The following is a 7,549-nucleotide window of genomic DNA, read 5'->3' on the forward strand; positions in this document are numbered from 1 at the left end:
CTCTGTCAATGGGATTTCCCAGGCAAGAATACTGGAGTGGGTTGCCATTTTCTCCTCCAGGGGATCATCCTGACCCAGGGATAGAACCCGCAGCTCCTGTGGCTCTTGCATTTGTAGGCAGATTCTTTACTACCGAGCCGCCTAGGAAGCGCATATGTGCACTTTGTATTTTCTTTATTCATTCACCAGTGACAGACACTTAGCTTGTTTCTGTATCTTGGCTTTTATGAATAATGCTGCAGTGGATTTGGGAGTGCAGCTATCTCTTCAATATACTAATTTCCTTTCTTTGGATATTTTCCCAGAAGTGAGATTACTGGATCATACAGTACATATTTTTAAAAATTTTGAGGATCCTCTCTACTGTTTTCCATAATGGCTGTACCAGTTTACTTTCCCATCAACAGTGTATAACAGTTCCCTTCTGTCCACGTACTCTCCAAGACTTGTTTTTTTTTTTTTTTTGATGCTAGCCATTTTAAAAATTGTGAGGTGACATCTCATTGTGGCCTTCATTTGCATTTCACTACTAGTAAGTAATGCTGAGCACTAATTTTTTGGCCATGTGCATGTCTTCTTTTGAGAAATATCTATTCAAGTTTTTGTTTATTTGGATTTTTATGCTATTGAGTTTTATGAGTTCTTTATATATACTGTATGTTAATGCCTAATGTATAATGCTTGTGTATATATATATTGGCAAACATAGGGTATATTATATATATATCCCCTGGAGTAGGAAATGGCAACCCACTCCAGTGTTCTTGCCTAGAGAATCCCATGGACATAGGAGCCCAGCGGGCTACAATCTATAGGGTCGCAAAGAGTCGGACACGACTGAGTGACTTGACTTCATATATATATATACATATAGCTATGTGTATATATATATATCTATACTTACTTTGCAGATATTTTCTCCCCTTCCACAGGTTGCCTTTTCCCCTCTGTTTCCTTTGCTGTTCAAAAACTCTTGAATTTGATATAGTCTCACTTGTCTCTTTAGGCTTTAGTTGTCTGTGCTTTTGATGTTGTGACCAAAAAATTGTTACTAAAGCCAATGTCAAGAACTTCTCCCCCTATATTTTTGGAATTTTGACTCTTACCTTTAAGTCTTTAATCCATTTTAGTTTATTTTTGTGTATTGTGTGAGGTGAGGTTTCCATTTCATTCTTCTACATATGGACATCCAGTTCTCCCAATACTATCTTTTCCCATTATGTGTTCCTAGATCTGTGGTTGAAGAGCAGTTGACCATAATGTGTGGGTTTATTTCTGGGCTCAATATTCTGGTCCATTGGTCTATATGTCTCTTTGCAATACTATAGTTTTGCAACATATTTTGAAATCAAAACTGTGATGCTTACAGCTTTGTTCCTCTTGTTTGAGATTACTCTAGCTGTTCAAGGTTTTTTTCTGCTTCCATATGCATTTTATGTTTTTCCTATTTCCGAGAAGAATGCCATTAGGATTTTGATAAGGTTTACCTTCAATATGTAGATGACTTTAGGCAGTATTTTTACAATATGAATTCTTTCAATCTGTGAAAATGGGAAGTCTTTCCATGTATCCAGATCTTCTTTAATTTGCTATATTTTATAATTTTCAATATACAAGTCTCTCACCTCTTTGATTAACTGTATTCATAAGTATTTTCAGTCTTTATGTTGCTGTTGTAAATGAGATTGTTTTCTTACTTTCCTTTGTGGATAGTCCATTGTTAGTGTATATAAACACTGACTTTTTCTAAACTTTTTATTTTATATTGGAGTTATATGGTTCACCAATAATACTGTGATAGCTTCAGGCATACAGCAAAGGAACCCAGTCACACACATACATGGATCTATTCCCCCTCAAACTTCCCTCCTTTTTAGGTCGTCACACAACACCAAGCAGATGACCCTATGCTATACAGTAGGTCCTTGTTGATAATCAGCTTTAAATATAGCAGTATGTACATCTCAATCCCAAACTCCCTAATTACCCCTTTCCCTGACCCTTCTACCCTAGTAACCATAGTTCTTTGTCTGAGTCTGTGAGTCTATTTCTGTTTTGTAAATAAGTTCAGTTGTATCATTTCTTATTAAATTCCACATATAAGTGAAATCTTATGATATTTCTCTTTCTCTGTCTGACTTACTTCACTCAGTATGACAGTCTCTAGGTCCCTCTGCATTGCTGCAAATGGCATTATTTCATTCTTTTTAATGACTAAGTAATATTCCATTAGATATGATTACCATATTCTCTGTGTCCATTCCTCTATCAATGGATATCTAGGTTGCTTTCATGTCTTGGCTATTGTAAACAGTGCTGCAATGAACACTGGGGTGCATGTATCCTTTTGGACTATGTTTTTCTCCAGGTGTATGCCCAGGAGTGGGACTACAGGAACATGTGGTAGCTCTGTGTTTAGCTTTTTAAGGAACTCCCATACTGTTCTCCACAGTGGTCGTACCAATTTACATTCTCACCAACAGTGTAGGAGGATTCTCTTCTCTCCACACCTTATACAGCATTTATTGCAGATTTTTTGATGATAGAGATTTTGAGTGGTGTGAGGTGACAGCTCATTGTAGTTTCAACTTGCCTTACTCTAATAATTAGCAGTGTTGAACATCATTTTATGTACCTCTTGGCCATCTGTATGTCTTCTCTGAAGAAATGTTTATTTAGATATTTCACCCATTTTTTGATGCAGTTCAGCACATGAACTGTTTGTAAATTTTGAAGACTAATCCTTTATTGATCACATCATTTGCAAATATTTTCTCCCAATTGATGGATTACCTTTTCATTTTGCTTATGGTTTCCTTTGCTATGTTGAAGTTTTTGAGTTTAATTAGGTCCCATTTGTTTATTTTTGTTTCAATTCCTTTGCTCTGGGAGGTAAATCAAAGAAGATATTGCTGTGATTTATGTTGGAGATTGTTCTGCCTATGTTTTCCTCTGAGAGTTTTATATTGTCCATTTTCACATTTAAGCCATTAATCCACTTTGAGCTTATTTTTATGTATGATGCTAAATAATGTTCTAATTTAGTTTTTTATATATAGCTGTCCAGATTTCCTAGCACCATTATTAAACAGATTGTCTTTCCCCCATTGTATAGTCTTGCCTCCTTTGTCATAGATGAATTGACCATAGATGCATGGGTTTATTTCTGGGCTTTCTATCCAGTTGCATTGGTCTACATTTCTATTTCTGTGCCAATACATACTGTTTTAATGACTATAGCTTTGTAGTACAGTATGAAGGCAAAGAGCCTAATTTCGCTGGCTCTGTTCTACCGGCGCACTAAGCGCAGGTGGCTGTGACCGGCGCACTAAGCATGGCCGAGAGGAGCTACCCCACATCTGAGGTCAGGAGCAGAAGCCGGGAGGACCCCATGCCCAAACGGCGGTGGCCAAGAGGAGTTACCCCACGTCCGAGGTGAGGGGTGGTGGCCGAGAGTGCCAGGCTGCGATGGCGCAGGAACGGCCTAGAGGAGCTACCCCACATCTGAGGTCAGGGGCAGCAATGAGAGGAGTTACCCCAAATCCGAGATCAGGGGTGGTGGCTGGGAGGAGCTACCCCACACCCCAAGCCCGAGGCCAGGGGCAGCGGCCGGGAGGAGCAACCTACATCCGAGGCCAGGGGCGGCAGCTAGGAGGACCAACCCCACGTCCAAGGAGCCATGGCTGCGTGGGCACAGGAGGGCCTAGAGGAGCTATCCTACGTTGAAGGTCAGGAAGGGCAGCGGTGAGGAGATAGCCCTAGTCCAAGGTAAGGAGCAGCGGCTGCACTTTGCTGGAGCAGCCGTGAAGAGATACCCCACGCCCAAGGTAAGAGAAACCCAAGTAAGACGGTTGGTGTTGCAAGAGGGCTTCAGAGGGCAGACACACTGAAACCATACTCACAGAAAACTAGTCAATCTAATCACACTAGGACCACAGCTTTGTCTAACTCAATGAAACTAAGCCATGCCGTGGGGCAACCCAAGATGGGCGGGTCATGGTGGAGAGATCTGACAGAATGTGGTCCACTGGAGAAGGGAATGGAAAACCACTTCAGTATTCTTGCCTTGAGAACCCCATGAACAGTATGAAAAGGCAAAAATGATAGGATACTGAAAGAGGAACTCCCCAGGTCAGTAGGTGCCCAATATGCTACTGGAGATCAGTGGAGAAATAACTCCAGAAAGAATGAAGGGATGGAGTCAAAGCAAAAAGAATACCCAGCTGTGGATGTGACTGGTGATAGAAGCAAGGTCCGATGCTGTAAAGAGCAATATTGCATAGGAACCTGGAATGTCAGGTCCATGAATCAAGGCAAACTGGAAGTCGTCAAACAGGAGATGGCAAGAGTGAATGTCGACATTCTAGGAATCAGTGAACTGAAATGGACTAGAATGGGTGAATTTAACTCAGATGACCATTATATCTACTACTGCGGGCAGGAATCCCTCAGAAGAAATGGAGTGGCCATGGTCAACAAAAGAGTCCGAAATGCAGTACTTGGATGCAATCTCAAAAATGACAGAATGATCTCTGTTTGTTTCCAAGGCAAACCATTCAATATCACAGTAATCCAAGTCTATGCCCCAACCAGCAATGCTGAAGAAGCCGAAGTTGAATGGTTCTATGAAGACCTACAAGACCTTTTAGAACTAACACCCAAAAAAGATGTCCTTTTCATTATAGGGGACTGGAATGCAAAAGTAGGAAGTCAAGAAACACCTGGAGTAACAAGCAAATTTGGCCTTGGAATACAGAATGAAGCACGGCAAAGACTAATGGAGTTTTGCCAAGAAAATGCACTGGTCATAACAAACACCCTCTTCCAACAACACAAGAGAAGACTCTATACATGGACATCACCAGATGGTCAACACTGAAATCAGATTGATTATATTCTTTGCAGCCAAAAATGGAGAAGCTCTACACAGTCAGCAAAAACAAGACCAGGAGCTGACTGTGGCTCAGATCATGAACTCCTTATTGCCAAATTCAGACTTAAATTGAAGAAAGTAGGGAAGACCACTAGACCATTCAGGTATGACCTAAATCAAATCCCTTATGATTATACAGTGGAAGTGAGAAATAGATTTAAGGGCCTAGATCTGATAGATAGAGTGCCTGATGAACTATGGACTGAGGTTCATGACACTGTACAGGAGACAGGGATCAAGACCATCCCCATGGAAAAGAAATGCAAAAAAGCAAAATGGCTGTCTGGGGAGGCCTTACAAATAGCTGTGAAAAGAAGAGAAGCGAAAAGCAAAGGAGAAAAGGAAAGATATAAGCATCTGAATGCAGAGTTCCAAAGAATAGCAAGAAGAGATAAGAAAGCCTTCTTCAGCGATCAATGCAAAGAAATAGAGGAAAACAACAGAATGGGAAAGACTAGAGATCTCTTCAAGAAAATTAGAGATACCAAGGGAACATTTCATGCAAAGATGGGCTCGATAAAGGACAGAAATGGTATGGACCTAAAAGAAGCAGAAGATATTAAGAAGAGGTGGCAAGAATACACAGAAGAACTGTACAAAAAAGATCTTCACGATCCAGATAATCATGATGGTATGATCACTGACCTAGAGCCAGACATCCTGGAATGTGAAGTCAGTGGGCCTTAGAAAGCATCACTACGAACAAAGCTAGTGGAGGTGATGGAATTCCAGTGGAGCTATTCCACATCCTGAAAGATGATGCTGAGAAAGTGCTGCACTCAATATGCCAGCAAATTTGGAAAACTCAGCAGTGGCCACAGGACTGGAAAAGGTCAGTTTTCATTCCAATCCCTAAGAAAGGCAAAGCCAAAGAATGCTCAAACTACCGCACAATTGCACTCATCTCACGTGCTAGTAAAGTAATGCTCAAAATTCTCCAAGCCAGGCTTCAGCAATACGTGAACCATGAACTTCCAGAAGTTCAAGCTGGTTTTAGAAAAGGCAGAGGAACCAGAGATCAAATTGCCAACATCCACTGGATCATCGAAAAAGCAAGAGAGTTCCAGAAAATTCTCTATTTCTGCTTTATTAACTATGCCAAAACCTTTGACTGTGTGGATCACAATAAACTGGAAAATTCTGAAAGAGATGGGAATACCAGACCACCTGACCTGCCTCTTTAGAAATCTGTATGCAGGTCAGGAAGCAACAGTTAGAACTGGACATGGAACAACAGACTGGTTCCAAACAGGAAAAGGAGTTCATCAAGGCTGTATATTGTCACCCTGATTATTTAAGTTCTATGCAGAGTACATCATGAGAAACGCTGGGCTGGAAGAATCACAAGCTGGAATCAAGATTGCCAGGAGAATTATCAATAACCTCAGATATGCAGATGACACCACCCTTACGGCAAAAAGTGAAGAGGAACTCAAATGCCTCTTGATGGAAATGAAAGTGGAGAGTGAAAAAGTTGGCTTAAAGCTCAACATTCAGAAAACTAAGATCATGGCATCCAGTCCCATCACTTCATGGGAAATAGATGGGGAAACAGTGGAAACAGTGTCAGACTTTATTTTTGGGGGCTCCAAAATCACTGCAGATAGTGACTGCAGCCATGAAATTAAAAGACACTTACTCCTTGGAAGGAAAGTTATGACCAACCTAGATAGCATATTGAAAAGCAGAGACATTACTTTGCCAACAAAGGTTCATCTAGTCAAGGTTATGGTTTCTCCTGTGGTCATGTATGGATGTGAGAGTTGGACTGTGAAGAAAGCTGAGTGCCGAAGAATTGATGCTTTTGAACTGTGATGTTGGAGAAGACTCTTGAGAGTCCCTTGGACTGCAAGGAGATCCAACCAGTCCATTCTGAAGATCAGCCCTGGGATTTCTTTGGAGGAATGATGCTAAAGCTGAAACTCCAGTACTTTGGCCACCTCCTGCGAAGAGTTGACTCATTGGAAAAGACTCTGATGCTGGGAGGGATTGGGGGCAGAAGGAGAAGGGGACGACAGAGGATGAGATGGCTGGATGGCATCACTGACTTGATGGACGTGAGTCTGGGTGAACTCCGGGAGCTGGTGATGGACAGGGAGGCCTGGTGTGCTGCGATTCATGGAGTCGCAAAGAGTCGGGCACGACTGAGCGACTGAACTTAGCTTGGGTATTCAGGGTTTTTTGTGTCTCTATACAAATTTTAAGATTTTTTTTTCTAGTTCTATGAAATATACCATTGATAATTTGATAGGGGTTGTATCCGATCTGTAGACTGCCTTGGTCATTATAGTCATTTTCTCAATATTGATTCTTCCAATCTAAGAATATGGTATATATTTCCATCTGTTTGTGTTGTCTTTGATTTCTTTCATCAGCATCTTAGAGGTCTCCTTAGGCAGGTTTATTCCTAAGTATTTTACTCTTTCTGATGCAATGGTAAATGGGATTGTTTCTTGAATTTCTCTTTCTGATCTTTCATTCATTGTCAGTGTATAGAGATGCAACAGATTTCTGAATATTAATTTTGTAGCCTGCAACTTTACTGAATTCACTGATGAGGTCTTTGGTTTTCTAGTAGTATCTTTAGGATTTTCTATGTATAGTATCATGTTATCT

This window comes from Bubalus kerabau, chromosome 6 (genome assembly GCF_029407905.1).
Source record: "Bubalus kerabau isolate K-KA32 ecotype Philippines breed swamp buffalo chromosome 6, PCC_UOA_SB_1v2, whole genome shotgun sequence".
In the NCBI taxonomy this organism is placed as follows: Eukaryota; Metazoa; Chordata; class Mammalia; order Artiodactyla; family Bovidae; genus Bubalus; species Bubalus kerabau.